The sequence below is a fragment of the Nannospalax galili genome, unplaced genomic scaffold, assembly GCF_000622305.1.
Source record: "Nannospalax galili isolate Female #2095 unplaced genomic scaffold, S.galili_v1.0 scaffold85, whole genome shotgun sequence".
In the NCBI taxonomy this organism is placed as follows: domain Eukaryota; kingdom Metazoa; phylum Chordata; class Mammalia; order Rodentia; family Spalacidae; genus Nannospalax; species Nannospalax galili.
Window position 1 is genome coordinate 7,486,184 of NW_008358866.1, and position 23,096 is coordinate 7,509,279.

At 38.5% G+C, this 23,096-nt stretch overlaps 1 protein-coding gene across 7 annotated transcripts in view; it reads left to right on the plus strand.

Annotated features, from left to right (window-relative positions):
- The window catches only part of Cdk14 (cyclin dependent kinase 14), a 633,917-nt gene that overhangs the window by 597,971 nt on the left and 12,850 nt on the right, over positions 1-23,096 (plus strand). The window contains exon 15 of one of the 7 annotated variants that reach the window (XR_003847675.1): positions 18,170-18,210. The exons of the other annotated variants lie outside the window; for them this stretch is intronic. The gene's annotated coding sequence lies outside the window, so the exon portion shown is untranslated. The remainder of the gene's footprint in view (positions 1-18,169; positions 18,211-23,096) is intronic. 7 annotated transcript variants of the gene reach the window in all.

Here is a 23,096-nt window from a genome sequence, read left to right on the forward strand (position 1 = left end):
GATGGGAGGGTGCTACCTGGGTAGTGGATGTATAAAAAAAAATTCTTCAAAGCACAAAAATTTTCTCCTTAATAATTAGTAGATGTGAATAACATTACCATTGAATTCTACCTGATGACTTTCTATCCATGCTCAGATGCTAAGGAGCTCAGAAAGTAACCGACTATGATTAGTAATAATCAGATATATGGAGATTAGAAACCGATATGCATCTTAGTGTCAGTTGTATTAAAAATGAATTTTTCTGTATGAAACTGTATATTTTAATAATGAAATGGAGATCTTTTTCAAAGTTTAAAACCTCATTTAATATTATGTCTTACAGGGTTTATACGGAGTACAATATTGTATAACTGTATGTATTCAACTGTAAACCTAATAATTTATAGCCAGTTTTGAAAGAGAAGCATCTTAGCTCTGGAAATTGTTATTGAATATGTCAATGCTGTTGTAATGAAAGGCCTCTTCTAATCATTTGGTTATGAAATAAATAATTTTTTTTAAAAAGCAACAAAACAAACAAAACCCCCTACCTTGGGGAGATAGGGAGATGATTCAGTAGTTAAAAGGGCATACTGCTCTTGCAGAGGACCTGAGTTCTGTTCCCATCACCCATATGAGGAGAATAACAACCACCTGTAACTCCAGCTAGAGGGGATCCGATGCCTCTGCCCCCCGGCACCTGCACTCATGCACACATATTCACTCCCACACAAATATTCACATAACTAAAAACATAATAAATAAAACATCTTCAAAAAAAAACCAAATGAAATAATAATAAAAAAGAGGCTAGAGAGAAGACTCGATTGTTAAGAGCACTTGCTGCTCTTCCAGAGGAACCGGGTTCAGCTCTCAGCACCCACATGGCAGGTTACAACTGCCTTCATGCACATGGTACACTCAGGCACACACACACACACACACACACACACACACACAAATAAGCCTTAAAAATGAAAGACAAAGCCTTCCACATTTGCCTTATTACATGGTGTCTTTTCTGCGTGCACAGTGGTGAATGTCAGAAAAACATAAGTTGCAATCCACCCGGACAAATATACACATAAACCCATAATGCACTTTTTCTGCTCCCTCCCTTAGAAAGTTCATTTTTGACATGACAGCCGCTGGTACATGTACATTGAAAATTCTGCCAGCTAACGGTTATCTCTTATGTAGACAGGGTCACAGCTCCAAAGTGAATTTAGTCTCCATGAAACATTGCTTATTTGACCTATTTTCAGGGGTATTCATTAGATCTCAACCTCATTATCTCAGTTTTGGAGTCTAAATCAACCCAGTGGATACCGTGACACTGACCATAGTCACCAGTTGGCTTCGGACCCTCTGATGCCAAAAGAGGCCATCTGGTATGGTAAGAGCCAGACTGCTCCCAGGAAGATGCTTCATCTACCACCACTTGTTTGCTGTGTACATCATTTAACATCTAAAGACATAATATTCTCATCTTAAAAACTGAGAAAAGAATAATTTCAACCCCCATAGGGTGGTAAATCAAATTGTTTTGTAGAAGATAGATAGCTTGTTCACATTTTACAAAATTAGAGAAAGTACCTAACCCAAAATGGGATTACAATGTAATTTTATTTTTACTTTATCACATTTATTTTATTAATATTTTATTAATTTTTTGAGAATTTAATATATTTTGATCATATTCAGTACTCCTCCTTATTGCCTCTCAGATCTATGCCCGTCTCCCTACCACCTACCCACTTTGAGAACTCTATTTTTTTTTAAGCCAATCAAGTCCAATTAATGGACTTGCATGTGGGCCCATCCCCTGGAGCATAATCAGCCTGTCAGATCACACTCTTAAAGGAACCAACTCTTCCACTCCCAGCACTTATCAGTTGCCAAAAGTTCCTCGGCTAGGGGTGGGGCTTCGGGCCTACCTCACCCTCCATTGCTGGGATTTTGTCTGGTTTGGGTTTGTGCCAATTTTGTGTGCTGTCAGTACAGCTCAGGGTTCATATGTGCAAGTTCCCTCTTGTGTCTGAAAAACAAATAATGACCTACACTGGGCATGGTGGCTCATGCTTATAATCTCCACACTCGGGAGGCTGAGACGAAGGAGCTGCTGTTAAGCCAGTGTAGACTATCCCCGTCTCAAAAAGAAAAAGGAAATGTGATCTAGGCTAAAGGCTAATTACTGGAGCTACCATATATATGGTTATAAATTAAATAAACTTTTATAAAGTGGTTAGAACAGTGCCTTGCCTGGACAATCATTTTGCTAGTGTTAGCTATGCTATTACTATAGATTCAGGCACATACTTATAATCAAGGAGTGCCTTGCAGAAATGACAATAAGAAATTAAAATATAAAAATGTTTAATCTTTTTAGAATTTCATTTTCCTTGTCAGGCCTGGTGCTTTTCACCTAATAATGTTGTCACATTAAAGATCATATTATGCCTAGGGGAATGTGGATTTTACTGTGTTGAAAAGAATTGAACAGTAAGTATTAAAGAACAAATACTTTCTAGTTTATATATATATAATATACATTAGCACAAGTCATATTTCACTGCTTAGTTTCCTAAATATCTCTTTTATTTCCACTGTACTGCCACACAAAGTTCCTTTCAACCTTTTAAAAGTCCTTTCTTTCTTGAGAATTCTTATTTATTTATTTATTTATTTACCCTTTTGGGGAGGGAGAGAAGATGGATATTATTTCCAGGTAATATATGTGGATATTGAAGTTCTGTGAAACTGGGACAAAGTGAACATCTAGGATTCTGAAGCAGTTCTACAACCGTGACCAGACACTCATTGGCTGAGCAGGGTGGCAGGCACTCTCTGTCTCATCACAAGCCGTTTCTAAGAGCTGAATAAAACCACCAGCCTTGCATGTTTTCCACAGCTGCTTTATTGTGCCCCCATTCTTCATTCATCTTATGGTTAGTAAATCCATCCATTTAAAGACAAGAAGAATTCAGTGTTCAGCTGTGGTCTGCTGCACACATGTCCACTTTCCTTACACTTTCTTTGAACAGCACACAGTAAAATCTATTGTACAGCTCGCCGGCGTGATACTGCTTTGATAGACACAGAGTGACCTAATATACACACTCCAGTGGACTCTAATCTGTGGTCTCCCGGCTCCCACTCGGCAGGAATTCTGAGATGTTGATGGAACCCCGTGATTTAACAGAGCAGCCGGGCTGCCCTTTCACCCCTCACACTGGTTCTGACAGCTGCCTGCCATGTGTAGAGAAAACCTCACAGGCTGAAATCCTGTCGTACAGGAAAGGGCCCTGGATAAACATACAAGTAAGAGCATGTTACTACTTTGAATTTGCAGTAGGGACATTTTACCGCTAAGAACTGTAAGCACCCAAAGTGTGTCAAATACCTTCCCCATTTAAAAATAAAATAGGCCAGGCTTGGTGGCTTATGTCTGTAATCCCAGCACTTAGAAAGGTGAAGGAGGAGAATCACCATAAGTTCCAGGACATCCTGGGCTACAAGGTAAGACTATCTTTAAAGATAGATAGATAGATGATGATAGATAGATAGATGATAGATGATAGATAGATAGATAGATAGATAGATAGATAGATAGATAGATGATAGATAATAGATAGAAAAAAAAATATAATAGATAGATAGATAATAAATGAATAAATGACAGATAAAATAGAGTAACACAGAATAAGACTAGAAGATGACAGATGATAGATCGATAGATTAGATAGATAGATAGATAGATGATAGATAGATAGATAGAATAGGGTAACACACACAATAAGACTAGGCTTGTTTACTATTTGAATTATCAGTCTTGTGGATTAAACCAGTTTGCCAGTGCTTGGAGTTTCTCTGTTCCAAAAGAGCACAAAGATGCACAGCATCTTCTGGGTTAGTTAGAAAACTCGATTTGTGTTTAAGCTGTCAGTTTAATCCACACTGCCTTTTTACTTTTATCAGGATATTCTTCAGGTAGAAAAAATGGAAGGAGGCTTTAGGCATGACTACCATCCTAAATTTAAAGTTGGTTAGGGGAAAAAAAAAATCCCTCCTCAGTCCAAATAGCATTGTGCTTTATAATTCATTCTTTTCACATACAGTACGGTGCGTTATCATGGCTAATGTTCTCCCGCCGAGCTGCCGTCATCTTTTGTGGAGCTGTCAGGGAATTAAATTGATGCACCTTCTACATTTGGATAGAGGTCATTATCCTGTCGCCTGGTTGCATTGCCTCTGCTGAGCAGGTTAACTGCTTGAGGTCTTTCATCTAGATAAATGTTTCGCCAGCACTTTTGCTGTGTGATGACATGAGCCGTCCTTGGAGGTCGAATAGTGATGCTATGATAAGTTGATCCCTGTGTGTTCACAGAGCCAGAAAAGACTGGAGCCCAAACTTCATAATAGGCCTAAAAATACAGGCACATGCTCTCACTTGAGCAAATTTTTCTAGATTTGGGGCTCTTTTTTAAAAAATTGGTTGTTGGTTTTTTGGGGTTTTTTGTTTTTGTTTTTTTTGGCTAGGGGGTGGGGGTGGCGCTTTGAGACAAGGTCCCAGATAAACTAGCTGGCCCCTAAGTACATACATAGCTCAGGCTAGCTTTGAATCCCTGAGCCTCCTGCTTCTACCCTCCCCCAAGTGCTTGGATTACAGGTGTGCACCACCACACCTACTTTAGAAAGAAAACTTCAGCTTGTATTTAATTGTATCACTATTATAAATGATTCCACCAATGTCAGAATCTACTCTTCAGAGACCAATGTGTTTGCCTAATCAGTAATACTTGTTGATTGAGATTGTAAATTTATAGGCTGTATGATGTGACTCTCCTGAGTAATTTAAAGGCTATGGTATTAGGCACCTTAATACTGCTTTCCACATAGATAGTTTTTAAGTGAAGAGATACAATTATATCCTTTCCCCCCCCCAGTGACAATTGATTTATTAATTAAAATAGTTTTAGCTTGCTTACATGGAATTATTTATAAGGGGAAATAAACCTAATAAAACGGGAAATAATTTAGGTGATTTTTATTAATCCAAATAACTTTTATGGCAAAACTATTTTTGTATTTTCAGTTTTCAACTCAATTTTTAGATTTTTTTCCATATGAGCAGATGCCATCTCCATGTCTACCATGACTAGCTTTGTTACAAGACTTTTAAAAAGTAAATCTTGCTGGGTATGGTGGTGCACACCCTTAGTCCCAGCACTTGAGAAAAGCAGGCCAGCCTGGTCTGCATAGCAAGTTCCAGGCCAGCCAGGGCTACATAGTGAGACCCTGTCTCAAAAAAATATCTTACAGGAAATACCAAGATAAACTATGGTACCTTTCAACATTTAGACAAATGCCTAATGACACAAGGAATGAACTCTTTGACATTATATAATTTTAGGCCAAGCAGCTTAATTTTAATCTTTGATTTTCTTCTTATTTAGTATTATCTTTTTTAAATGTACAGAATTATCTTCAACAGTTGACTTAATTTCAAATTGTTTGTTTGTGACTGAGGGTCAGTTGTGTATAATCCTCAAATTTTATCATAAAACAAAATTTAAATCCTGTTTAGAGACTCATTATTGAACTTGGAGCTAGTGGGGTCAAATTTAGTGCAAGATTTATCCATTTGCATAGCATCTGTTAGTTTGTATAGAAACAAGCATGAGTAAAACAGCAGGTTTTCCCTCCATTGGTGAATTCTGTATTCCCTTTCATATCTACAATATATAATTGGCAATGCACTAACCAACCTAAAAGACTCAGCATCTTCCATGAGCACCCTGTCTTCTGATCCTGACATAGTAAAGCAGGCCACCAGGACCTGCTAATTTGCCTTCTGTGCATTAGCTTGAATTGTTTTCCCTTCTCTACACCCCACTGTCTTCTTGCCTTGAGATCTGCTTTATGCTTCTCATCCTCACAGGTGGTTCCTGTCTCTGGTGACTCCCATTCTTGCCACTGTCCATCTTTCTCACTGCTAAGAGAGATTTATTTGCAAAACATCCATCTGATTGAAGGATTCCTTTTTAGGAATGTTCCAGTGGCTTCCATCTGTTAAAAGATAAAGAACTCAGAGTCCTACATAATCTGGCCCTGATTCATCATCTCTCCGAGTGCTTGAAACTCACTCTGTGCTCTGAGGAGGGGCTTACGCACTGAACGTTCTTGCCCTCCCATTCCTCCCTTGTCTGGAAATGCCCTCATTCCTTTGGACTTAGTCCTCTAAGATTGTTTTTTTAGACAGGGTCTTTCTGTGTAGCTCTGGCTGGCCTGGAATTCAGTATGCAGACCAGGCTGGCCTCAGACTCACAGATATCCACTTGCCTCTGCCTCCAGAGTGCTGGGATTAAAGGTGTGTGTCACCACATCTGACTTTTTTTTTTTTTAAGTCTCCATAAACAGGTTTTTCTTTCTCTTTGACTTTGTACCTTATTATCTCATCCACATCAAATTTCACTTTAAGTAATTTATATGTCTACCCCATGAAATTATGACCTATATGAACCTCAACGTAATAAATGGTTGGACCCACTTATTTGTGCCAAGGAAGCTGCCTCCAGCATAGTACCAGGTTCATTCTAGTGATGAATGCTGTTCTTCCAGGGATATATTAGCCCACCTAAACCACCCTCATCTACTTCATTAGAAAAATCAGAAGTTTGGTTTCATGGTCAATAGTTATTTTCAAATTCGACGTATGTTAGTTTGATAAATAGCCTACTAATAATATTTGTTAATATTAATTCAACCTAGAAGAAAGTTCCAAAATTTTTAAATCTTATTGTCCTGGAATTTTTTTTCTTTTTTTTTTTTTTTTTGTTCTTTATATATTCTGGATGTTAAATCTCTGTCAGATGTGTCACTGGTGAAGACTTTTTCCCACTCTGTGGGTTTTCTCTTCAGTTTTTTGATTGTTTCTTTTGCTGTATAGAAGATTTTTAGTTTAATGAGGTCCCACTAGTTGATTGCTGACCTTAATTCCTGAGCAACTTCTGTCCATTTTAGAAAATCCTTTCCTACACCTTGTGTATACATGTATGCACCAAGGTGTTTGTGTAGCAGTTAGAGAACAACTTTCAGGAGTCAGTTCTCTCCTTCTGCCATGCGGGTCCCAGAGCCATCTCATCAGTACTGTCTTAGAATTTTTTAATTAGTTTAAAATTGTATATGTATTTATGATATATATTATAATAGAGTAAAATACTTAAATATTCCAGGATAAAATTGTAATATACATTACCTCCCTCATCCATAGTTTCATTTACCTGCAGCCAACTACAGCTCAAAAATATTAAATAGAAAATTCCAGAATCCATCTGTTCATAATTTTAAAATTGCATATTCTGGGAAGTATCATGAAATATGACTTCTGTTCCATCCTACTTAGGATGCAAGTTGTCCTTTTATACAGTGTGTCTACTCTATATACACTACCTGCCCATCAGTCACTTAATGATATCACAGCTTAATACTCTGACCTAAGCACATGAACAATATTGCTTGCTTGAATCACAGTATTTTATTGCAATGTATTATCATTGTCATTGTTAATTTGTATTATTTTATAGTAAACTTTATACATACATGTATGTCTAGGAGGAGAATATAGTACATAAAAGATCTAGTATTATCCAAGTCTCCCAGCATTCACTGGGGGTCTTGGAATGTATCCTCACAAATAAGGAAGATTACTATGTTAGAATAAAATTCTGCTAAGTACTAGTTGAAAGAATATATGATGTTAAATTTTCAGCAGTTAAAGAACAGTTTATTCATGTACATTTTTTTTTTTTTTTTTTTTTGTCTTTTTGAAGCAGGGTCTTCCTGTAGCCCGAGCTGTCCTGGAACTCACTATGTAGACCAGGCTGGCCTTGAACTCACAGAGATCCACCTACCTCTGCCTCCCAAGTGCTGGGACTACAGGCATGTGCCACCACACCCGGCTTCATGTACATTTTTTTAGTGGTGCTGAGCATCAAACCCAGGGCCTCACACACTCCAGGCAAGCACTCCTACCATGGAGCTTCATCCCCAGCCCAGCTAGACTTCCAATATTAGGGTGAATAGAAATGACTAATGTGGGCAGTTCTGTCTTGTCTTTGTAAAAGAAAGGTTGTCAGCTTTCACTGTTGAGTGTGATGACAATTGGGGTCTTGTTACATATGGCCATTATTATGTTGAGACACATTCCTTCTATACAGAAATTGTTGAGAGTTGTTATCATGAAAGGATATTAAATGTTATTAAAGTCTGTTTCTACATTTTTTTGCAGAAATGATTTTTCATTTTGTTGATGTGATATATTACATTTCCTTTTTTTTTTTTTTTTTTTTGAAATCTGGTGTCACTGTATAGTCCAGGCTATCCTCAAACTGGCAGTCCCCATGCCTCAGCCTCATAGATGCTGGGATTACATTCATAGACCACCACAACTGACTGTTCTTGTGCTTTTAAGATAGAAAGGATGCATCAAATTGTCATATTCCCAGTACACTTATTTTAAAGAATTATATAAAATCTTTGTTTCAAAGTATCAATGTTTTCAATAAACCAAAACTTTACAATCTTCACAATTTACATTTGTGATTTTTTAAAAATCTGTTTTGACTAGAAAATATGCAAAGCAACTTAACTAAAATAGATATTTAGAAATATTTTATTTATTATTATTTTTATTTTATGTGTATACATGTATTGCCTGCATGTACGTAAGTGCACCTGTGTCATGCAATGCCTGCAGAGGACAGAAGAGACTGTCACATCCCCTGGAACTAGAGTTACAAACAGTTATTAGCTGCCATGTGGGTGCTGGGATTTGAACCCGGGTCTTCTGCAAGAACAGTCGGTGTTCTTAACCACTGGCTATCTCTCCAGACCCTAAAATGGATATTTAAAAGTTTAACAAAAACATGTATGGAATAGTCAATTTAAAAAGTGAAAACTTAAAATGATCAGATTCTAACCCTGGAAATGCTGAACAAATGTGAGAAATGTTTATCTCCTCTATCTTTTTAAAAATATTTTATTATTTTCTGTATATAAATGTGTTGTCTGCATGTGTGTAAGTATACCCCTGTCATGCAGTGTCAGCAGAGGTCAGAAGAGGGTGTTGGATCCCCTGCAACTGGAGTTAGTGATGGTTGTTAGCTGCCATGTGGGTGCTAGGAATTGAACCCAGGCCCTCTGCAAGAGCAGCCAGTGCTCTTAACCACTGAGCTATCTCTCCAACCCCTCCTCTGTCCTTTTACCATTTGATTCTAAGTGTTACAGATGGATAAGAAGACAAAATTACTTTTCAAGTACCAAAGAATGCATATTAGAAGGCTGATCAATGACCACATAGGACTCAAGGCTTCTGTAATCAGATTGCAAGCCAAAGGCCCTGTTCATCTCAAGTGTTAGAGAATTTATGGGATGTCTCATAGAAGTATTCATCCTACTGTTCCCAGCTCTGTTGACTGCTGTTCTCACTGCTGATCCAAGCATAAAAGGAGCTGGGTCAAGAGGCAGGTGCTTATTTGGATTTAGAATTATATAGTTGGGAATTCAGCTAAAGCCCACACCATCCAAAAATGTGCAATTTCTCTTCTCAATTTTTTTTTTTTTTGCCTTGTACTCAAATACCAAAAGCGTGTGTACGTTTGGTTAAGTGAATAATAGGATTCTTTGTAACAGAGTCACAGACTTCAAATTCCCTGTTGGCTAAGGTGCCTGAGCACAACCATATGATTAATATACCAAAGGTTCCTCTTTGAGTATAGTCATTTAAACTCATCAGGAAATATACTTTCACTAGATGTTTGCGATACGAAATGCATCAAAAATCACATCACTCTTGCCTTCAAGGAGTTTCCTCCCTAGTCCTGAAGAAAATATTATGTAATAATGCAGTTCATGCTGTGGCTGTCGTGTGTGTGTGTGTGTGTGTGTTATATGTGTAAATGTTCAGGTGTGTACGTTTAAGTGTGTGTTGGGGGTGTGAAAGTAGGGATCAGATGTCTTCTATCATTCTCCACCTCACTTCATCCCAATTTTTTTTTTTTGAGACAGAGTCTTTCTTTTAAGTGGTACTCATTGGTTCAGCTAGATTGGCCAGCATGCCCATGAGATCTTCCTGTCTCTGCCTTCCCAGTGCTGGGATTGCAGTCATGTGCCACTGTGGTTTTTTGCATTTTTACTGGGGATCTAGACTGTGGTCCTCAAGTTTGCATGGCAAACACTTTACTAGCTGAGCCATCTCTCCAATCTCATTTCAGTAATATTTAATGAGATTGCAAGATATTTATGTATACCACAACTCCATTTCTGTAACTAAAATATTATACACAAATTTGCATAGAAGAATGAAAAATATAACCAAAATATTAACAGTTGTTTGAATCAAATTATGGATGGATGAGTCATTCTTTGTTGTTGTTGTTGACATGAGGATCTCTATAAGAATTCTAGGCAGAGAATCTGTAAATGGATGTTTTGGTCAGAAATGCATTACAGGAAGAAGTGATGCTTGCCTGGGATTTGGAGAAAGAGAAGGGAAAAGTATTCAAGGAGGTCAAAGGAAGCAGAAGTACTATTTTTGCCTTTTCTGCATGTGTATGTATGTGTGTGGTGCATCCATATGTGTATGCATGTTTATGTGGGGGGCACACATATATGCAGGTACATATATGTGCCTGTGGAGGACAGAGGTTGATGTCGAGCATCTTCCTCACTTGCTCTCCACTTTGTTTATTGAGGCAAGGTCTCTTGCTGAACTCTCCGATTTTGCTGGTCTAACTGGCCAGCTTGTCCCATGGACCGCCTGTCTTTACCTCTAGAGCACTGGGATCACAGGCCAGCTACCAGCCTGCTGTGACTTTTTTAATGTGGGTGCCGAGAATCCAAACTTCAGAACTCACCTTTGTGGGGCAAGCATTTCGCTTACCAAGCCATTCCCCAGCCCCCACACTTTTTTATTATAGAAAACTGTATATATACAAAGAATTAGAGAGATGGAACACCTTTTTGCCCAACATCCCTTCCTTTTGTCTTACTCAGATTATTTTACAACATATGCAAGACAGTTGTGCTTGCTTTTTAACTATTTTACTATATAGTCCTATACATAATTAATTAATTTTTATCTTATGTGTATGAGTGCCTGCACGTATGTAAGTGTACCTGGGCATGTAATGCCCACTGAGGCCAAAAGAGGGCATCAGATCTCTAGAACTAGAGTTATAGATGGTTGTTAGCTACTATGTGGGTACTGGAAACTGAACTTGAGTCTTCTGCAAGAGCAGCCAGTGCTTTTAACTGCTGAGCCATCTCTCCAGCCCCCATATATACTTACTCTATTAAATATTTATTTTATTATTTTAATTATGTCGTGTGTATTTGTCTGTGTGGGGGTATGTGCACATGAATGCAGGTACCCATGGGAGCCAGAGGCTTTGAATCTCCTGTAGCTGGAGTTGCAGGTGGTTATGAGATGCCTGTTGTGGGTGCTGGGAACTGAACTCAGATCATCTGGAAGCACAGCAACTACTGTTAACCACTTAGCCAGCTCTCCAGTCTGATTACTTTTTACCTTTTGAAAACCTAATCACAACCACTATAGTCTCCCCCAATTTCAGCATTTTAAAAATATCATTAAATATTCAGTTAGCATTTACCTTTCTGTGATAATGATATATAGACTTCCTCCATAGCAATACCTAATGTCTTTAAATGCCTAATGACTATGACTTTAGAATAGCTATGGAGGAAGTCCATATATCATTATCACAAAGTATTTTGTTAATAAATTAAATGTTACACAGGATAGCACCAGAAAGGTAAATGCTAACAAAAACTTATATCAGGGAGGGAAGAATAAGGAAGTTGAACTTACTTAATAATATGAGCAAACACACCCACATATATCTATGTGATCTCTTTCTTAGATACTCATGGATGTGCTTCTGTCATAGAGCACTACCAACTGTTTCCCACCTTTTAAGAGAGCTGGGAAATATGGGTGGAAATCACTTGTTTTTAAAGAAAAGATTTATCAAATATAAGACTCATATTGGAAAACCTACTTTTACGTTGAGTCACCAAACACTTAGTTTTTATTAACATTTTAATCAACTCCTATTTATTTGAAACTACTGAGTTGCACTACCCTAGATGGAGGAGAGGTCTCCAGGGCCTAACATTTTGCATGCAAAAAGTGTAAATGCTAGCTCTGAGACACTTGAGGCAAACCTCTAATGACTAGTTGGCTTCTAGGAGATTTAATCAAGTTATAAGATATAAGATTCAAAGCTTTAAAAAAAAGCAATTAAAAATCCTATGAAAAGAAAAAAGCAGATTGTTTCCATTAATTTTATGAGTGATTTTTTTTTAGTTGGCTGAAAACTAGGCCTGAGTTGGGGGTGGTGCACAGTAGGAGCGAGGTCTGACTGAAACTGCACTGTGGCTGTTGTGTCACATACATGCCTTCAAGTTGCCTACATGCCCTTGTGACCACACAGCACATCCAAAGCTGGTTTCTACCTACTACTTCTGCTGCCCCTCAACATCTCCCTCCTCAGGCAAGGAGAATGGGACAAGTCATGGGTGTTCATGAGCATCATGATTAACTCTCCCAGCCACATATCCTAGAGAGGAACTGTATGAACCTGGGGAAGGCAACCTCTTTGTAATTTACATAAAGGCATGCATATCATACTAGTGGTAGCCCCAGCTAAAGGGTTTGTTCAAATATTTAATTATTCTGCTGAACATCATTCATGTCCAATTCTACCCTCTTTGCAAAGCCTAGCTCAATTGCAACCACTTTCCCTTTGTGATCTTAGGATCCTACTGATCTCCTATCTCACAGCTTCTACTTTAAACACTTAAAGAATAGATGATACTTCTTTTTTATTACAGAAGTAACATGTGCCCAATGTGTAAATGTAAACCAACAGAAGTATGTAAGGTAGAGAGAGCATGCTTTATAATTTCACTTAACTATGTGTGTTTATATACACCCATTTTCCATTAGAGCCTATTTTTCTAATATTGTGCTCTGTCTAACCACCAGTGTATCATTACCATTTTCTTTATAAGCATCATTATAAAATGGGGGAAATTACTCCCCAAGTTATGGTTTTAGACTTTATCCCTAGAGGAAACATAGAACTCTTTTATTTTGACAACTATATGTTTCACACACTCTAAAATTATGCCATGTCACATATGCAGTTAAGTGGGTTTTAATATATTTACAACATTATACAAACATCACTACAATTTAATTCCAGACCATTTTCATCACCCTAAAAAGAAATTGTAGGCCAGGCGTGGTGATACACGACTTTAATTCCAGCCCTGGGGAAGCAGAGGCATATGGATCTCTGTTAGTTCAAGACCAGACTGGTCTACATAGTGAGCTCCAGACCAGCTGGGGCTACAGGGAGACCCTGTCTCAAAAAAGTCAAAAAAAAAAAGAGAGAGAGAGAGAGAAAGAAGTTGCATATTCATTAATAGTCACTCACCACTCCTGCTCCCCTGAATCTCCTATAACTAAGATGACACTCATCTTCTTTCTCTTTTATAGATTTATCAATTCTGGACATTTTGCATAATGGGATAGAGCATTTGTGGCCTTCTGTGACTGGCTTATTTGGCTCAAAGCAATAATTCCGTGTTTTATCCATGTTGTAGGCATTGACAGTATTGTCTGCCACCCCGTCGTCCTTTCTTCCTTCCCTCCCCTTCTCTTCCTTCTTTCCTTTCTTCCATCTTTCTAAAACATTTTTTTTGCCAAATAGTCCATTGTCTGTCTGTCTATCTATCTATCTATCTATCTATCTATCTATCTATCTATATCACATTTATTTATCTGTTCTTCAGTTGATATGTCATGTCCACCTCTGGGCTACTGTAAAGAATGCTTCTATGAACATTAAAGTGGCTACACCATCTGTATTAGTCAGGGTTCTCCAAAGAAACAGAACCAGTAGAATGAATATGTATAGAGATTTATCAGCTTAGCTCACAGGATAGAGTCCAAGTAGTCAGTCCAACAATGGCTGCACCCTGGAGAGGCTGAGAATCTGTAGTCACTCAGTCCACAAGGCTGGATGTCTCAGTAGTCCCAATCCGGTGCTGAAGGTCTGAAAAATTCCAAAATATCAGCTAGTCTTCAGCCTACAGCAGCAAGAGGAACTCACCAGCGAGAGAGAAGGCAAGCCGCAAAAAGCCCCGCGTTCTCCTCTGCCTTGGTCTTTTATACTGGCTGCCATCAGAGGGTGACGCCCACATTTAGGGTGTGTCTTCCGGCTTTAGATGATCCAGTCAAGAAGATCTCTTTCATTTCAGTTAATCTCAGATCCAATCAAGTTGACACCCAGGATTAGCCATCACACCATCCTACCAGCAATGTCTGAGGATTTCAGTTTCTCTGCAGCATGTAGAGCTCTTTTGAAAGGTCTCTGCTCTAAATGAAATAACCTGAGATAAGCCAGGTGGCTGCTAATGGCCTCTTCATTGTATATGTGCAGATCCCGAAAGCTTTGTTGCCCAAATTTATGGTCCAGTCTGAAAGACCGCTGTTGAATGAAGCTTGTCTTGGGTGGGGGAATGTGTGTATGGGTCAACTTTCTTTACAAAAGGGCACAAGTTAATTATAATCTCTCCCTTTCAGTGACTTCGTGGATCCAAAATTCAGGGGTTTGTTTGTTTGTTTGTTTTGTTTTGTTTCTTCAAATTCTGAGACAGGGAAGAGCTTGAATTCAGATATCAAGTTCTGGACTGTTGCTAACCCTGTAGAATCTGTGACAGTTAAAATATTCTCTGAGAATTAGTTATATTCTTTAAGGGAAGAATATGCATACAAAGTTGTATAATTGCTGATACTTCTGAAAACAAGAGATAAATCTATAGGAGGAAATACACTCAAGAGCAGGTTAAAACTGAGCTTAGTTTACAGCATGGGAATTTGATCCAGACTAAATGAAGCAGTGATTGAGAGCAGTTAAATTATTAAAAGCCAAGTACCAAACAGTGCTTATCAACTAAGCCATAGTTATTCTTCAGTGTCCAAATGTTACCACTTCACTAATCATAATTGTGAGATTAGCAGTTTTTCACCACATTTTATTATTGTGTTAATTACAAAAATTAATAAATGTCTCATTGAAAATCATAAAAATATCTCAAGTACTTATAGTTCCTACCCTACAGAATACATTTATCTCTTCATTTTTAATAGTTGATATATCATTTCAGATCCTTTTTGATCTGCTTGTCATTTTAGACTTACTGTTTCAGTAAATATTATTACTTAGATTTTTTTTATTCAGATTCAAATTATATGAAGTTCAACTTTTCCAACCTGACAGTGATAGCCATATGTGAATCTGAATTTTTTTTAATAGATAGCTGTAATCCTTCTGACTAGAAGGAAGAATCAAGGCAAAATAAGATGTTTTGGCAGATATATCCAATGTGGTATTATGCATTCTTCCACATAAAAGCATGGATTTTCTTATATGTTTTATATTTTTCTTATTGTATTCTGTTCTGTTGGTTTACAAAAATGAAATCTTTCTTCCCCGCATTGAGTCAACTGCCATCATAATCCAGTAAAGAGAGCAAGGGATTTGAAGTAATAAAGCATGTGTACAAGTTCCAACATTGCCACTTTCTAAAAATGAAGCCTGAAGTAAATCATACGTATTATCCACCTCTTTTATCCCTCATCGGATTAAGGAGTGGACAGTTATATCACCAGAATTGGTTCAAAGAGTACAGAAGATGTGATTTTTCAGTAAGAATTTATGGTCCCAATTAGGCATGGTAGGTATTGAATCATCCCAGCAAGCTAAGTTCTGCTGTGGCTTAATGTAGAGATGTTCATTTCTTCTCGTAGAACATGCCCAGATGTGTCATTGGCCTGTTCTTCTCGTTGTTCACTCAGGGACTCAGACCAACTCAGACTCCATCATCACAGAGTACCTCCTTTGTTCCCTTGAGGAAGGTACTTACGAAGATGGGCACTGCCCCCTCAAGCTGCCTCAGTGATGCACACATTTCACCAGTAGAGCCTGTTAACATGTCCATTCCTTAACTTCCAAAAGAGCTGGGGAAGGCATCTCACCAGGAACAGAAGACAGAGAGCTGGGAGTTACTGAATGACATTAGTGACAACCACAGAGGTGTGAGCAAACATTAGAAATGGTATGATGCATTTATAGGGATGGGTAGAAACTCGTTCTTTATGATTTCCTTTTATCCCAGAGAGATCAAGATTTCCGAAACCAGGCATGGTGGCACACACCTGTAGACCCAGCACTTGGAAGGCAGAGGCAGGTGGATCTCTGTGAGATTGAGGCCAGCCTCGTCTACATAGTGAGTCCCAGCTGGGATTACAGGGAGACCCTGTCTCAAAAAAGAAAAAAAAAAAAAAAAAAAGAGAAAAATTTCCCAAAGAGAAAAACAGTTCTAGAGACTCCAGCAGTAGACTCATGCTCATACACGGAAAGGAGCACAGCCCAGAGATTGAGTAAGAAAGTGAAAGGAAGGACAGGAATGGTCACAGTAAAGTGAGCTAGAACTCATGTCACTAGACATCAGTCACACATCTTCTTTTAGGCCAGAAGAGGGTAGCATACTGTAGCCTAAATGACTTCCTCCTCAGGCACCTCTGGGCATCAAAGGTAGGATGTCTGCCCCATAGGCTTTTGAGCCCATTATGGTTCCTAGTGTGTCTTTATCAGTGTGATCTTTATCAAGATCACTTACCAGTCCAGGTGTATGCACATCCTGGCTGCCAGGCAAACAAATCACTGAAATAACACAGCAAAGTTTCCTGTCCTCCTAGATCCTCTGAAAAGTGTCTTGTTTCCATATAGTTCTTTTTTAAAAAAAGAGTGAGCCTCCTTTATCATTTAAAAGAAAGTCATATCAGATGTAAAAAGTTTAGATTTTGTCACATTAAGTCCATTTGTTTTTCCTGAAACTTCCCCTACTTTGACTTAATTGTGGAATGGTTATATACCTACTCAATGCCCATAGCTACATACTTAGAATTTTTCTTCAGAGTATTTCCTTAAAATACCACAAAATGATGCTCAAAAGGTGAGAATGTAGAAATGGTTGTGTGAGTGTATGCTTTGAAGGAAAGAGGAAGGATGAAGCTTCAAGAAAGAAAAGTGAGCAGCAATTTTATTCTATTTCATAAAGTAGAAAACTGTGGCCAGAAACTTATCTATATGCCCTGATTTTTAAACTCCTACTTTCTGTTTTTTGGGTTTTTTTAATGTTCAGGAGAAGAAATGATATATATATTTTTTAAACCATGGATCAGGGAACTGAGGGAATTCTGTGCAAATTATTTTGGATACCCAAGTCAGTGGGCAGATCAGCAGGAGCAACAAAGTAGAGGAGCAGTTAGGTATGGTTGCTATGACAACCATATGCTGATTGAAATGTTTGAGAACTCATGATTCATACCTGACTCCCTGTTTTCCTCCTCTTATCTGGCTCCTGAAACTCTGGGTCCTTGGGGTCTTGCTGCTACAAAGTCACCTTACAGAGAGACTCCATGAAACTAGAATGTCCTAGAAAAGAAGGCACAAACAACTCGTGTGCCTGTGAAGAATAGGTGAAAGATAGTTTATCAAGGAAGGTGAAAATGAACAAGAACTGTCAAAATGTCAGGCTTCCAGGCCACACCCTGATTCTGAAGATCAGAGGAAGCACTGATAATGATAAGGGAAACTAAGGTTTGTCCAGAGGAGGAATGGGAGTCCATCTTCACCTTGTATTGCTGAGCATTTGCTTTTCAACCTTGAAATGTTGCCACGAGGCCTGGAAGATATTCAGTTCTCCCCAAACACTCAGATCAGTTGTGTCTGCATGTGCTTTCTGTGAGGAAGAAGGTGGGTGACCAAATTCAGAACAGCTTCAAGTTTTGGACTAATGTTAATTCTACCAAAAAAGGGGGAATACAAGGACATTGATAAAACTATGAGAAGACCTCACAATAATTTTTTATTTTCATAACGATATAGCAAAAAAGATTGCCTGCTAAATAAAGTGATTATTAATGATGTTTAATATCATTAGTAAGAATGGGCACTACAGAATTAACTTCCATTTATCTTTCACCATCATTAATATTGATGCATCACCGATACCAATGTTAATAAAGAAGAAGAGGACGGGAGAGTGAGGAGTTCTTTTGGAGAAAAAGAGGTTTGTATTCAATTCCTCAAAACTCTCAGGATCATCTAAACAGGGATACACATCACCTGTATAGCTTCTTCTGTTTGCTGTTGCCTTCATCAGATAGAATGCTCCAGATTCCATCCCTCTTGAAGGAAATTGAGATTGTTTTGTTTTAGTTTTCTCTTCTTATTTTCATCACAAAGAGAGGGTATCCCTAGACTGTTCCTTTTGTTCAGAAAATAATTTCGTTCAAGTACGTTCCACGGACTATATCACCCTTATACTATGCTTTGGAATGAAGTTTAGTTGGTGGAATGCTACTTGATGCGCAGAATTCTGACATCCTGATAAGAAGTTTCTTGTTTTGCAGCCCATGGATCTATTTTTAGAAGGCAGACGATATGAATCAACTGAAGTTGTGTGAAACATTCTGCATGTAGTTCGGTGTATGCTCGTTTTGGGGGAGAGAATTTTCTTGATATGCACCTGGTTCTCATGTTTGCCATTGATTCAAAAGGTCAAGAACTGCCACAGGCTAGATGCCCTCTGCCTGCTCACTCATTGTCACCTGTGTTTATCAGTTCATTTCCCAATGAGAATTTAATGAGAGTAGGAAAAGGAAGTGATATTAAAGAATTTGGGGATATAAGAAAAGTCATATCTGGTCAGATTATTAATGAAAACTGGCTTTTTCCATTGAATAGCAGTATAATCTTTCCTCCATAGTATTATTTTTATCTAATCAAATAATGCACATAAAATGAATGTGTTTTACTATAAGAAAAATTTATCTTAAATTATAAATATAAGGCCTAGAGAGGTAGCTTAATGAAAGTATGTGATCATCCACAAAAGTGAGCAAGGCAAGCAGAAAGGTGAAGGGAAGTGAATGGAAGTTGGTCTTATAATTCAGATATTTGTTCATTCAGTTTAGAAGCAATTCATGACTACATAGAGGTAAATGTACGTATGGTTGAATTTCACTCACAAAGAATTTATGTTTAAGAGATTATTGTGGCCCATGTGTATTGCTTAGCATAATAGCACTGCAAATAGTGATCAACACTTGCTATTTGTCAGGTTCAGTAGAGTTTGTGTTGTTTCATTTGGAGGTTCTCCTGGTATAAGGCTATTGTTTATGTTGCATCTCCATTACTCCAGAGTAAATCCCCCTGTCTAGTTCTGATGTCTTGTCTTAACTGAATCACCATCTCCAATGTGTAAACAGCTAACTGTATCTCATCCCAGAGAGCTAGGGAAAAGATTTTATATTTTACCTAACATCAGTCCCTAAAAATCAACCTTATTGGAATTTCTCTTAGTGAAGGATGGCGCGGGGTGGCTTTATTATGTTAATCGAAGCACAAATATTTATCTTGTCTGGACAAAAATACTCAAAAATTAATTGTGAGAATTCTGTTTACTCTAGCACTGAAACATGGGAGGGCAATAATTAATAAACAAAAGCATGTTCTGTGTTGGTATTTTAGGCCCTGACTGTTTGTTGGGGTATCTCATGCAGGGCAACTGAATCTAGTATTTGTAAAAGGAACAAAACAAGAAAGGCTCACTAGAGGTGATCAGACTTGTTCTCTTTTCAGTTTTTAGACTTTACACAATATATTATGTGTCTAATTATTGACTTTAAATAGAGCTGTGATGATTTTTCCCCCCATGATGGTCTGAAACAACTAAGCTACTAGACTTTTTTCTCTTTTAATTCCAAATGACACCTAGTATTGAAAAGCCAGAGCTTTTGAAAAGGACTTAACAGAGAGTCATGAGACATGATAGGTGCTTAGGGTGCAATTTTAATGCCAGCAGACTGGAAAATAAACAACACAACCAGACAAGACGTGACTTTGTTCTTTAGCATTCGTGTGAAGAGGAAATAAGATCTTTCTGGGATGTGCTCCCCACTCACAAGTATGGAAGAGAAAATGTCACATTCCTGCCTCACTGTATTGTGTGGGGGGTTCTGGTGTGGGGCAAGGTGAAGGGGCACTGCATTGGTTCACACAACGGCAGCTCCATTCACTTAACGCAGTTGGTGCTTTGTTTCGGTCTGCCACAGTGGACAGCATGAAGCATCTCTTAATCCCACAAGCCTGGAGTGCGCTGGCCTCTCTCACTACATTCCCGAGCTCTGTTGCTAGTAGAAGTGAGAAATTGACCCCAGGCCTGCAACCACTGTTCTTTGCTCTGGCACTAAACCACTGAGTGTTTGGCACTTCAATTGTTTTATACCAGGAGGAAATCAATTGTGTTGATGTGAATGTCTTATTCATCAGACATTACAAGCTTCACATTTTTAATGAGCCGAAATCCCCAGTCCAAGATGTATGACCACAGTGAATCAAGACAAGTGATCAAGTGATGACGCTTTCTAATTTAGTACAGTTGCTCTTTAAAGGGTGGGATGACATTTCAGAACTCCAAACACTGCAATTAGAAAGTCTGTCTAAGGCTGTGTGTTAATCAAAACCAGCCGATGATGTTTGAATTATAAAGGACAGCAGAGCAGTAAAGGTTGGAGTTATTTTTGCATCCCCTTCTAACTGCATAGACAAATATGCAAGTGAAGAAGCTGTTTACCAAGTACCTAAAGCATCAGTTGCCCCCAAGGGCTATATTTTGAAAATTATGGTCCTTGAGAGGTATCTTAATTTCTGTCATCATTAGTCCCTAACACTGAATATTTCTCACAAGTAGAATAAAGCATTCCAGCACTAAATAATACAAAGCTTGGTATTTTGTGAGCAATTGCAGCAGTCATTTGAAGAAGCAGCTGTAGTATCACATTTGATAACATCTTGAGACATTTATTCACCCACAGCCTTTATAGTTGCACCTTAAGATTTCAGAAGTGTGAAAGTATGCGACTTTTCTTGGGCTGGAACATGAGATTCCCTTATTCAAAGCTATAATCAACATAACATCTAGCAACTCCAGGGCTTCTAGGGCCTCTGCTCTGCCACCCTTGCCAGTCTTTCAGCTTCCCTGACTCCTTCCACACTACAGGCTGACATGTAGACATGTGCTTGCTGCACTGGCGATTAACTGCTTCCCAGAGTCATTGACTAGGCAATATGACCTCCTTCCTCCCTTTCTAGACATTATGTTTGTACTTTTATTTCTTTTTTAATGCACATATCTGTGGTGTACATATGTGTGTATATGTGTTCACATGTGTAGGTATGTATGTGTGCACATGCATGTGGAGGCCCAAAGTTGGCATCAAACATTTTCCTCAATTGCTCTCACTTTATTTTTATTGAGGCAGGGTGTCTCACCGAACCTGGAGCTTGCCAATTCGTTAGTCAAGTTAGACAACTTTCCCCAGGAATCCCTTCTCTCTGCCTTCCAAGTGCTGGGATTCTAGGCAGCCGTGAAGCCTACCAGCTTTTCCATGGGTTCTAGGGACCCATGCTTACACAGCAAGTCCTTTATCCACTGCTTCTTCCTGGCCCATGGCTTATCTTTTGAAGCCCAAGTTCTTCTTCACTGCATTAGCAATTCTACAGTAACATTTTTATTTTCTACTTTGACTTATAGATAACTGCCCTAGCCATCTTCTCCTCCAAACTCTGGAGCTATTTAATACCATACACCTCTGATAAATGTTTTAACAGTTAACTCTTCAGAAAGCAGAAGAGTCCTGACATGTTTGACTGTCCTGTGGCATTAAATATTTCAACAATTGCTGATGTTAAGGGAGACCGTGCTTAACAACTAGCTTATAACCTTTTTGGAAATGTGCACATTAAACCTCTTATACCAGTTCCAGCTAGCTTCAGAATGCCACTGAGACCTGGCATTGAGCTCCCCTTTTACACTAAAATTATGCTTTAGTTACAAATAGATGTCATCAACACCCCCGCAATGGTTCCCAGAGTAGAGCATGGTGGTACACATTTGTAATCCTAGCACTTAGAAGGGTGAGGTAAAAGGGTCACAAATCTGACACTAACCTGGGTTATATACAATGATACAAAATAATATTAATAAATTTGTTTCCAGGAAAAATACTCATTGTTTCCCAAGTGAACTTGGGTGGGACATAGACAGACATAGCTCCCCGACCACTGCCCTCCTGTCTCCTCTCCAGCACTGATCTGTGCTAATTTACACTTGTTGCCAGTGTAGGCTGGTGGCCTTACTCTCTGCATGGCACACTACAAGCCCTATGAAAGCTCAAACCAGACAAAATCCCAGCATAGACATGGGAAGTGGGTAAGAAATCCCATCCCAACTAAGGAGTCTTTGACAGCTGATGACTGCTGAGATGGGGAGAGACAGTGTCTTACTGGGATGGGACTCTTGGTGGGACACTGGATGAACCCACACCAAAGGACATTTGGGGACACAAATCAGACTGTAGACCGTGTTATATATATATGAGAGTACATTAAATTGGATGGGAGCACTGGGGGTAGGTGTGGATAGGAGAGGGGATCTAAATACCATCAAGCTATGTTGTATGAAAATTATAAAAATTCAATAAGCAACAAAATAAAAATTAATTAGAAAAAATTCCAAAAGTTAAAACAGAAGAGTGTCTGTTCCAAAGGGATGACTGAAAACTCCCAGCTCCATCTGGGGAGCTAAGAGGTGAGAAGACTGCTGGCCCAGTTCCCGCCTTCTTATCTCGGAGCTCTTTGCCCTTTGTCTTTCGCATTCAAAACAGATTTGTGGCTCATGTTTTGGGACTGAGATGTCAGCATATTTTTCATTTTCATTTAATAAAGTCACAGTCATGTCATATCTCTTTTTGTAGTAAACTTTGAAACCACCACATACTAATCCTGATGTTCTTACCAAAGTTTCTACCTCATCTGGTTTTCCTCAGTTTTAAACCAAATCCCATGTCATGGGAAACGTCCCCTCTCTCCATCCAGGCAAACTGGGACTGT